At 38.3% G+C, this 11021-nt stretch overlaps 1 pseudogene across 1 annotated transcript; it reads right to left on the bottom strand.

Annotated features, from left to right (window-relative positions):
* Nucleotides 1-387: 387 nt before the first annotated feature.
* Nucleotides 388-9774, bottom strand: LOC149205109 (jasmonate-induced oxygenase 4-like; annotated as a pseudogene). The gene is made up of 5 exons (XR_016251829.1): nt 9505-9774; nt 9151-9403; nt 1268-1296; nt 796-1174; nt 388-733 (listed from the first exon to the last, which is right to left on the bottom strand). The product of XR_016251829.1 is annotated as a jasmonate-induced oxygenase 4-like (transcript).
* Between the last annotated feature and the right edge of the window lie 1247 nt (nt 9775-11021).

The following is an 11021-nucleotide window of genomic DNA, read 5'->3' as shown; positions in this document are numbered from 1 at the left end:
ATACCTCTACATTAGATCTTCCACTCAAAACGCCAACGACGTGGCAATGAAACACCCAAAAACAATGAAATACCCACTCAAAATGCCCAACCAGGTGGCAATGAAACACCCACTCAAAACAATGAAATACCCACATATTTATTTTGCATATATAATATGCTAGCAAATTACATCTTTCACTCAAAACACCTACCGGTATCTTATAGTTAGAGTTTCCACTCAAATACCTTGAATAGTTCAGTAGATAGACATCTTATAGAAATGTGATTGAAGGATTAGACATGGACTTACTGCGCCTCTTCTATACGTAAAGAATCGACGGAGGCTTTTCCTTGAGGATCCTTGTTCATATGCACGGTTTCATACACCCCAGTTTTAACGGCCAGCTATCTTTTAGTTAGAGTTTCCACTCAAACACCTTGAATAGTTCTCTAGATAGACATGTTATAAAAATGCAATTGAAGGACTAGACATTGACTTCCTACGCCTGTTCTATACGTAAAGCATGTACAGCGTCTTTTCCTCGAAGATCCTTGCTCATATACTCAGTTCCATACTCCCCAGCTTTAACGGCTTTGTACAAGCTGGGATGAGCTGCATCGATCAGTTCGGAAGCAGTATCAATCAACACATCCTCTTGTGGACTCAAAAACATGACCATCGACATGCGACTCTGCTTTGTATTCGCTACTGCCCGGTGCTCGGCACTCTTGTATTTCCCATTGCTTACTATCTGCCATTACACAATCCCCATATCATTTTACAAAAATTATGCTCAAATTGTAACCAAAGGACATAGTCCAAATCAGAGAAATGATTAAAGTCCCAAAAAGAGAAAAGAATTTCACTGACCTGTAACAAATCCCCGATGTTGATAATAAGAGCTCCAGGAACAGAGGGCACAGTGAACCAATCCTCATCTTTCCGAACCTGGAGACCGTCCACCCCATCATCGAGCAGAATAGTGAGCATATCGCCATCTGAATGGGGTTTAAGCCCATTCACCATATCTGGCTGAGGGAAAGGAGGGTAATAATTGATTTTTAGTTTTAGAAGGGGTTCCTTATTGAGGGTTTGGATATACTTTGGGTCCATCCTCAAACCCTGGGAAAGAATACCCAACAACTTCTCCATAACCCTCATTACCTCTTCGCCGTATTTTTCATATGTTTCTCTTCACAGTGCACACAGAAATGTATCAGAATGGATGCAGTTAGCTCATTATCAAGTTTTCAGAGTGTGTATGTATATGCGTATAGAGTTGTACCTATATGTGGAGGGGTTTTTGCGCCAGTGCTTGTTGGGGATTTTTCTGGTAAAATCCCAAGAACAAATAAACTGAACACACAGAGGTAATGCTCTATTTTCCTCTTTCCACAGGATCCTTTACACAGGGAAGCTTTAAAAAAAATGACTGAGAACAGAGTATTACATACTCAGAAAAAGATTTCTATTCATTAAAATGAAATGCCTGATACATATTCATCCTCTTTTACTGAGAGGGATTTACCAAAAATACATTCAACAAAACTCTGTCTCCACCTGAGAATTTACACTGCTGGTGTGTAAAAACCCATTTACATTTACTGCTGTAAAACCCCTTTTACATTTACTGGTGTAAAACTATTTTACACATACTGCTGTAAAACAATTTTTACATATGCTGTAAAATTTTTACATTGCATTTCATTTTCAAAAATAAAAATTCACAGTCATTCATATTACTGTGCATTCTTCCATTCGTTTGAGCAACACACAAAAATACCTTTCAATCCCTGGTTATTCATATGTTTTGCACTGTTGTGCGTTATGCTCCCCGCTTCACATGCTGATCTTCATTCTTTTATTTACGCATTGCACTGCTGTGCAAAAAATAGGTTCTTTTTGAAAGTCAACCCTTGTGTATTGAACATTACATCGCTCGAGCTCTTTTTCATTTCGCTCCTTATATATATATATTAACCCTAAAACAAAAGTCATATAAAAAAAAACTATGACTCCCAAAGCAAAGACAATATGTTTTACGTGCCGTAAAAAACTTAAGAATTCTACCTACCACTATGACAATTTATTAACTGCGTTAATAAAAAAAAATTGCGGTCAACCCAACTTTAGTTTTGCTCCACGCAAAGTTTTAATGCAGGTTCGTACGCTACTTTTGTTGATGGACGACGGAGGATGATCAAGCAAATCGGACGGTGTTGGAGGATTTCGGGAGGCATTTTTATGTTGAACTTTAGGCTTCGAAATGTCAGTTCTGCTGACGTATATAGAGGACCACGTGGCTGAGGATAATTGGATCAGGCTCGATTATACGGAAATTGCTTGCTGATCGAAGGCGGTCCGAAATTGATAGGTGGTTTTGCTGAGCGGTTTTGGGTGCATTAACTGCTGCTTCACGGGTCAACTCAGGCGCAGTACATACGCTGTTGAAATTACGTTTTCAACACTCCCCTTTAATTTCAACTGCTGGGCATTCGGTCATACCCAGACACTTCCTCAAAAATTCAAAGCTTTTCTGATCCAATGGCTTTGTCAAAATGTCTGCTACCTGTTCTTGAGTCCTGCAATGTTCTAGGACAATTTCTCCATTGTTCACCAATTCTCTGATGTAGTGAAACCTTGTATCAATGTGTTTCGTTCTCTTATGAAACAATGAATTCTTTGACAATGCAATAGCTGAGCTATTGTCACAAAAAATCACTGTTGCTTTTGCCTGCTCTTGGCCTAAGCTCCTCAACATTCTTCTCATCCAAACTGCTTGACATGCTGCTGCTGTAGCTGCCACATATTCAGCCTCTGCTATAGACAATGCTACAATGGACTGCTTCTTAGAATCCCATGAAATGGCTCCTGAACCCATATGAAAAACATAACTGGAAGTGCTTTTCCGATCATCTACACTTCCAGCCCAATCACTATCAGTGTATCCAATTAAATCTGAACTTTCTGAGACACTATATAATATGCCAAACATTTTGGTACCTTTGACATACCTTAAAATTCTTTTTGCTGCCTGCCAATGTGCCTCCTTTGGCCTCTCCATGAATCTGGAAATTAAACTAACAGAAAACATAATGTCAGGCCTAGTAGTTGTTAAATACATAAGGCTGCCAACAATACTCTTGTACAAACTAGGATCAAAATCCTTGCTGTTGTCCTCTCTGCTGAGTTTTAAACCCATTACTGTGGGAGTGATTGTTGCTTTGCATTCTTGCATGTTAAATCTGCCCAACACTTGATTTACATATCTATCTTGTGAGATAAAAGTTCCTTTTTCATTTTGATCTACTTCTATGCCTTAGAAGTATCTCAAGAAACCCATGTCAGTCATTTCAAATTCCTCTTTCATGACTGATTTAAAATTCTCAATGAGCTAATCATCATTTCCTGTGAAAATAAGATCATCAACATATAAGACAACAATTAAAATTTTACCATCTTTTTCTTTGATGTAGACGGTGGGTTCTCCTTCACACTTGTTGAATTCATTATCCAATAGATAAGAATTTATCCTGCTATACCATGCTCTTGGTGCTTGCTTCAGCCCATAAAGAGCTTTCTTCAATTTGCACACTTTGTGCTCTTCACCTTTCTTCTCATATGATGCAGGAGCATCTGACCCTTTTCTTAATTAAAGAAGAATCCAAGTGGAACGATGAAGACGTGGACAGTCAAACTGGAAAATGGGAGAAAAATCTGCTTTAAAACATATTTAAAGCGGATAAGTTTAAAGTGGAATTAAAGCGGACAAGATGGATACTTATCTGTCATGCATGCATCTTTAGTTGGAGAAAAACAAGGACATGATCCGATCCTTCCAACCTAACACTATGTATATAAGACAGAGATCGAGATCGTGAAAATATCTAGAGTGATAGATATAGACAGGTATTTGTGAGTGAGAAAAAATGTAATCAGTGTCGATATCGTGACTAAGGCTGCAATGCCTTAGTTATATTGTGTTTGTATATAATCGAATATACATATTATGTTGATTTACTGCATGTTATGTGATGAATGGAAGATCTCTAGCCCAGGGGAGGATTCCAAAGAAGTGAAGACAAAACTGAGGCACTGCCTGCAAGTAGTTGCATGTTTAGCTCGCCAGTGTTTGGAAACTGCCTCCTTTTGGCATTGATTATCTGTTACTAGTTCCCTTATATATTCGCCCAGTTTTACTATTAGTATTAGTATTGACAGTGGTCGACTGATTTGTGTTTTGGGCAATGGAGACTCGCTCGCTTGATTTTCTATTGATTAATGTTTAAACGTAAACGAGAGAAATGGAATGGTGTCAAAACTTTGTTTGTCGGGGATTCATCAATGTCTAACATGACGATTCATCCTGTTTGCGTTGCTTTGCTGAGTAACAGAAATTCTCTCACACGGAAAAGCATGGCGAACTAATCATTCGGTGTAGAGACTAACTGGAAGTTTAAACAGCATACTATTATGACCGTGTTCAGCAATATAGAAAGTGGGTGGTATACGCATTGTGACTTGTAACTTGGAATCGAAGTTTCCATATGTCTTTTCTTTGGAATTGCATTACGTGTGTCTGCGGTTTTTGTTTAAAACCTTAACACATATAGTGTATGTAATATTTATAATCTCCTATGTATGAATGGCACGACTTTAATATAGATTCACAGTTCAAATGAAAAGCACTTAAAGTCTAAAACGCTTCCATGAAGGCTCAATGGGCCATAACCACAGGCCCAGGATCGAGATTTATATATGAAAAGGGATTTTGGGCAATACCCAAGATCTCTTTTCATCAAGTGGTATCAGAGCAGGGAAAGGATTTCCTGCGAGAAGAAGAATGCAAGCAGAAGGGGAAAGAGGTACAGTTGAGTTAAAGCTGGAGAGTTTATGGTCTTACTGTCGTGTAGATGGCGGCAGCGGAAGGTGAGAAGATTTGCAGCAACCTAGAGCAAGGTGTGCTCAATTGGTTCCAGAGAAGAGAACCAGAAGGATGCCAAAAGACCGAGTGCGGAGGGCTTGGTGAGGTATCGTGTAACAGAAGGAGACTGTTACTACAGAGGTTGGTTGCAGCTCACAGAAGATCATGAAGGCAGTTCCATTGACGAGATACAGTGGGTAGAATTGTTGAGGACCAGGAGACGTATATGACCAGGAGGTCATAATTTTTTTTTATCTCGGGAGTCTGATGCAGGAGCATCTGACCCTTTTCTTAATTAAAGAAGAATCCAAGTGGAACGATGAAGACGTGGACAGTCAAACTAGAAAATGGGAGAAAAATCTGCTTTAAAACAGATTTAAAGCGGATAAGTTTAAAGTGGAATTAAAGCGGACAAGATGGATACTTATCTGTCATGCATGCATCTTTAGTTGGAGAAAAACAAGGACATGATCCGATCCTTCCAACCTAACACTTTGTATATAAGACAGAGATCGAGAGCGTGAAAGATATCTAGAGTGATAGATATAAACAGGCATTTGTGAGTGAGAAAAAATGTAATCAGTGTCGATGTCGTGACTAAGGCTACAATGCCTTGGTTATATTGTGTTTGTATATAATTGGAGCTATATATTATGTTGATTTTCTGCATGTTATGTGATGAATGGAAGATCTCTAGCCCAGGGGAGGATTCCCAAGAAGTGAAGACAAAACTGAGGCACTGCCTGCAAGTAGTTGCATGTTCAGCTCGCCAGTGTTTGGAAACTACCTCCTTTTGGCATTGATTATCTGTTACTAGTTCCCTTATATATTCGCCCAGTTTAACTATTAGTATTAGTATTGACAGTGGTCGACTGATTTGTGTTTTGGGCAATGGAGACTCGCTCGCTTGATTTTCTATTGATTAATGTTTAAACGTAAACGAGAGAAATGGAATGGTGTCAAAACTTTGTTTGCCGGGGATTCATCAGTGTCTAACATGACGATTCATCCTGTTTGCGTTGCTTTGCTGAGTAACAGAAATTCTCTCACACGGAAAAGCATGGCGAACTAATCATTCAGTGTAGAGACTAACCGGAAGTTTAAACAACATACTATTATGACCGTGTTCAGCAATATAGAAAGTGGGTGGTATAAGCATTGTGACTTGTAACTTGGAATCAAAGTTTCCATATGTCTTTTCTTTGGAATTGCATTACGTGTGTCTGCGGTTTTTGTTTAAAACCTTAACACATATAGTGTATGTAATATTTATAATCTCCTATGTACTTTAATATAGATTCACAGTTCAAATGAAAAGCACTTAAAGTCTAAAACACTTCCATGAAGGCTCAATGGGCCATAACCATAGGCCCAGGATCAAGATTTATATATGAAAAGGGATTTTGGGCAATACCCAAGATCTCTTTTCATCATCATAGCCTAGAGGTTGTTCAATGTACACCTCTTCCATTAACACTCCATTTACGAATGCTGACTTCACATCCATTTGATAAACTTTCCATTTGTTTTGTGCTGCTATGGACAACACTGCTCTCACGGTTTCCATTCTTGCAACCGGTGTGAAAGTCTCCTCATAATCTCTCCCATATTGCTGCTTGTACCCTTTGACAACCAGCCTTTCCTTGTGTCTTTCTATTTTACCTTCAGCATTGCTCTTGGTCTTGTAAACCCATTTCACTCCAATGACTTCTTTGCCTTTTGGTAGCTCAACCAAATCCCATGTTTTGTTTCTCTCTATGGCATTCATCTCCTCATCCATAGCTTCTATCCATTTTTTATCTTTAATTGCATCTTCGAAATGAATAGGATCATCAACATGACAATACAAGGCAAATAAGGAATTCATTCCTTCATCATAAATGTCACTTAGATTTCTAAATTTGTTACCTCTTTCATTTGGTGTGCAAGTGCTTGAAGATGCACTTGAATTTCCTCTCTAGTGACATTTGCATTTTGTCTATTAGTCATATCATGTTGCTTCTTCCTACATTCACTGGCATAATGCCCATATTTTTTACAATAATAGCATTGGACATTGGGTTTTTCATACCTTTGTCCTTGAGCATGATGTTGTCCTCTTTGTTGGCTGCTGCCTTGGCCTTTGTTCTGATTTGGATTGTTGCCTCTTCCTTGAGCATTTGTTGGACTGTTCCTTCCACCTCTGTTCTGGCTCCTGCCTCTTCCTCTCTTGTTTCCTCTGCCTTGACCTCTTCCTCTTCCAAAAGACATCTGGGTCTTAAAGGCTTGCTCTAGAGATGAGTTTTCATTTCTACTCAACCTTTGCTCATGTGTTATCAGTGATGCATGAAGTTCATCAACTAAAAAGTTTGAGAGATCTTTTGTCTCTTCTATGGTGGTGACAATCACATCAAACTTTGAGGGTAGGACCTCAACAGTTTCTCCACAATCCTCCTTTCTTCAAGGGTTTCTCCATGAGTCCTTATCTGTGTGACCAGACCAATTACATGTGTGAAAAATGAGTCAATGGTGTCTGACTCCTTCATACTCAGATTTTCAAAATCCCTCCTCAACAATTGTAGTTTTGTTGTCTTCACTTTCTCCATGCCTTGATAGGCTGTCTTGAGGGTTTGCCATGCTTCATTGGATGTCTTAGCTGCTACTATCCTTGGAAACACACTCTGGTCCACTGCTTGATACAACAATACAATGGTTTTGCATCCTTCTTCCTATTGCTCTTCAGCAGATCTCTCTCTCCCTGAGTTAAGTTGTTAAATTGATTTTCATCTGTTGGTTCCTCAAACCCAGATTCAACTAATTCCCATAAATCTTGAGAGATAAATAAAGCTCTCATGGTTATTGACCAGTAGTCATAGTTCTTCCCATTAAACTGTGGGTGCTGGGTGTTAAACATACCCATGCTAGTGCTTGTGCTGGCCATTCCTTGCATTCTCAACTATGCTTTAAATTCTTGACTGTGTATTTTAAAACACTGACTGTTTCAGCAGTAACAAAAAGAAAACTTTGAGGAATACCTGAATCTTTTGCCTGAGACTTCACTTTGCTGGAGAAGATTTACTGTTGCAACAAAAGACTCCTCCCTTCAGCTTCTTGAACACCTTCAAAGAGCCTAAGCCAGCTCTGATACCACTGTTGGGGATTTCTCTGGTAAAATCCCAAAAACAGATAAACTGAACACACAGAGTTAATGCTCTATTTTCCTCTTTCCACAGGATCCTTTACACAGGGAAGCTTTAAAAAAAATGACTGAGAACAGAGTATTACATACCCAGAAAAAGATTTCTATTCATTAAAATGAAATGCCTGATACATATTCATCCTCTTTTACTGAGAGGGATTTACCAAAAATACATCCAACAAAACTGTGTCTCCACCTGAGAATTTACACTGCTGGTGTGTAAAAACTCATTTACATTTACTGCTGTAAAACCCCTTTTACATTTACTAGTGTAAAACTATTTTACACATACTGCTGTAAAACAAATTTTACATATGCTGTAAATTTTTTACATTGCATTTCATTTTCAAAAATAAAAATTCACAGTCATTCATATTACTGTGCGTTCTTCCATTCGTTTGAGAAACACACAAAAATACCTTTCAACCCCTGGTTATTCATATGTTTTGCACTGTTGTGCGTTATGCTCCCCGCTTCACACGCTGATCTTCATTCTTTTATTTATGCATTGCACTGCTGTGCAAAAAATAGGTTTTTTTTTAAAGTCAACCCTTGTGTATTGAACATTAGCTCTTTTTCATTTCGCTCGTTATATATATATTAACCCTAAAACAAAAGTCATATAAAAAAAAACTACGACTCCCAAAGCAAAGACAATATGTTTTACGTGCCGTAAAAAACATAAGAATTCTACCTACCACTATGACAATTTATTAACTGCGTTAATAAAAAAAACTGCGGTCATCCCAACTTTAGTTTTACTCCACGCAAAGTTTTAATGCAGGCTCGTACGCTACTTTGGTTGATGGACGGCAGAGGACGATCAAGCAAATCGGACGGTGGTGGAGGATTTCGGGAGGCATTTTTATGCTGAATTTTAGGTTCCGAAATGTCAGTTCTGCTGACGTATATAGAGGACCACGTGGCTGAGGATAATTGGATCGGGCTCGATTATATGGAAACTGCTTGTTGATCGAAGGCGGTCTGAAATTGATAGGTGGTTTTGCTGAGCGGTTTTGAGTGCATTAACTGCTGCTTCACGGGTCAACTCAGGCGCAGTACATACGCTATTGAAATTACGTTTTCAACAGTGCTCAAATGCTTTGGCCCACTCTGGAGAAATATAATGAACTAGGGCATCAACCCAGTCCAGGACCGTGTCATCAGAGATGTCAAAGAAGCGGCCATAGCCTTCAAGCATGTGAATACCAGGCCTCACAGGGCACTGTTTCCGTTTCTCTTCAAGAGGAAGATCAAAGAACTCCTGTGAAACACGTTTCAGTCTCTAGCAATGACAGAGGTATGCCATGATTTATTATCTTCAAAACAATTGCAAACCCATGAAATCAGAATCCAAAGCGACCAGGAAATTGGTTGGATAAAGAAAAGAAAAGCAAAAACTGTGATTGCAATGACAAACCTGAAAGAAACCCCATTCCTGAGATGCTTGGGCTATTTGACTGACAATCTTGAAGCGTTGATCAGTATCTTCCAGGATGAGATGGTCTCTGTTCCGAAGGAAGGATGTAGCGTGCAGGGACTTGCTTCACTTGGGTTTCATGTAGCGTCTGCACGAGATCAATTGGTCTCTGAAGTCTTTCAAATTGCTTCAGAAGAGCGTCCATGGCAACTGATGAAGATTCCAGATTCGTAGCAGGCAGTGGAATTGGAATTTATCCGAAACCTCGAAGACACATAACATAAACTGGAATTACACTCCAATTACACAATTTCAATTCATTTTAAAAAAACATTGGGCGGGAATAACAGTTTGAATTCAAAAATTTCAATCCAGTTTGAAATCCAATTTTGAAATGCTATATACGGGGAGATAAATTTAATGTACGTCACATTGAGTGATGGAAACGTTGGAGCCGATCCATGGCAACTCTTTAAAACAAGACACTAAAATTGTACAGATGGCCAGTTACATCAATCATCATCATATGTTGCTTATAAAAAACTTAAGGTAGGTCATGGGGATCTTTTGAGAGTAGCATGCATACATGTATGATGAGGCATAGTCAATGACTCAACAATCATTAACTTAGTAACTTGTTTTTAGTATTTGCCCTAGAATGTGTGCCTCAGGGAATTGCACGGTCCACGTCTCGCTTAACTGTCTTTGACAACTTCCCATACAATGTACACGCTTTCTCGGGAGCAGACTGTGACAGGCTGTCTGGTGAGCGGGTAGCTGTCCCCGCCCGAATTTCTCGGCTGTGAAAATTACTTTCCGTGGTCGCACTAAATATAGAAAGGCCATTTCGACGGGCGCCATCGAAGTGTAGACAATTGGCATTCACATCGCGTGACACGTCGGACCAAAATTTAGCGTAGTTTAAATGTTCTAGGTTTTCGTCGTATATTTTGGATCAAGTTTATTGGAAAGCTAGATTATAGTGAAAAAAATGAAAAACCCAAAATAATTAATTTGTATTTAAAATTTTATTGTGAATATGATTAATGGCTAATCATATTTCAATTATATCTAGAGTTCGTTTCAGATGGAATTGTGGCCCAAATAATTAATATGCATCAATATATTATAGTGAAAAATATAACAACGTAAATTGGGAAATATATTTTAGTTATATTTAGTATTTTATTTATTTTGGGATTGTGGTTTTTATCATCTCTTACTTTAGGTAAGAAACATAAAATTAGTATTTACATTAAAAGGTGTAAAAGGCATGCTCATAGTGTTTCAGAGTTTTTTTATTTTTAAATATATATAATAAATTTGAAATAGAGGGAAAAGGGTAATGTGAGTCTCAACAATAAAAACTATAGTGTTTGGAGTATACAATTAACTTAGGAAATTACATGGCATATTTTGGTGGAAAATATATTTATAAAACCATATAGTATCATGTGCAGCAATCTCTAGTTTCGTTTGTATTATGATCATGCCTATAATGCTTTCCAATTCGACAC

The sequence above is a fragment of the Pinus tabuliformis genome, chromosome 1_2 (assembly GCF_031772625.1).
Source record: "Pinus tabuliformis cultivar Carrire ecotype Pingquan chromosome 1_2, CPIR1, whole genome shotgun sequence".
NCBI lineage: Eukaryota > Viridiplantae > Streptophyta > Pinopsida > Pinales > Pinaceae > Pinus > Pinus tabuliformis.
The sequence above is the reverse complement of the archived record's forward strand: the minus strand, read 5'-3'. Positions and strand labels throughout refer to the sequence as shown.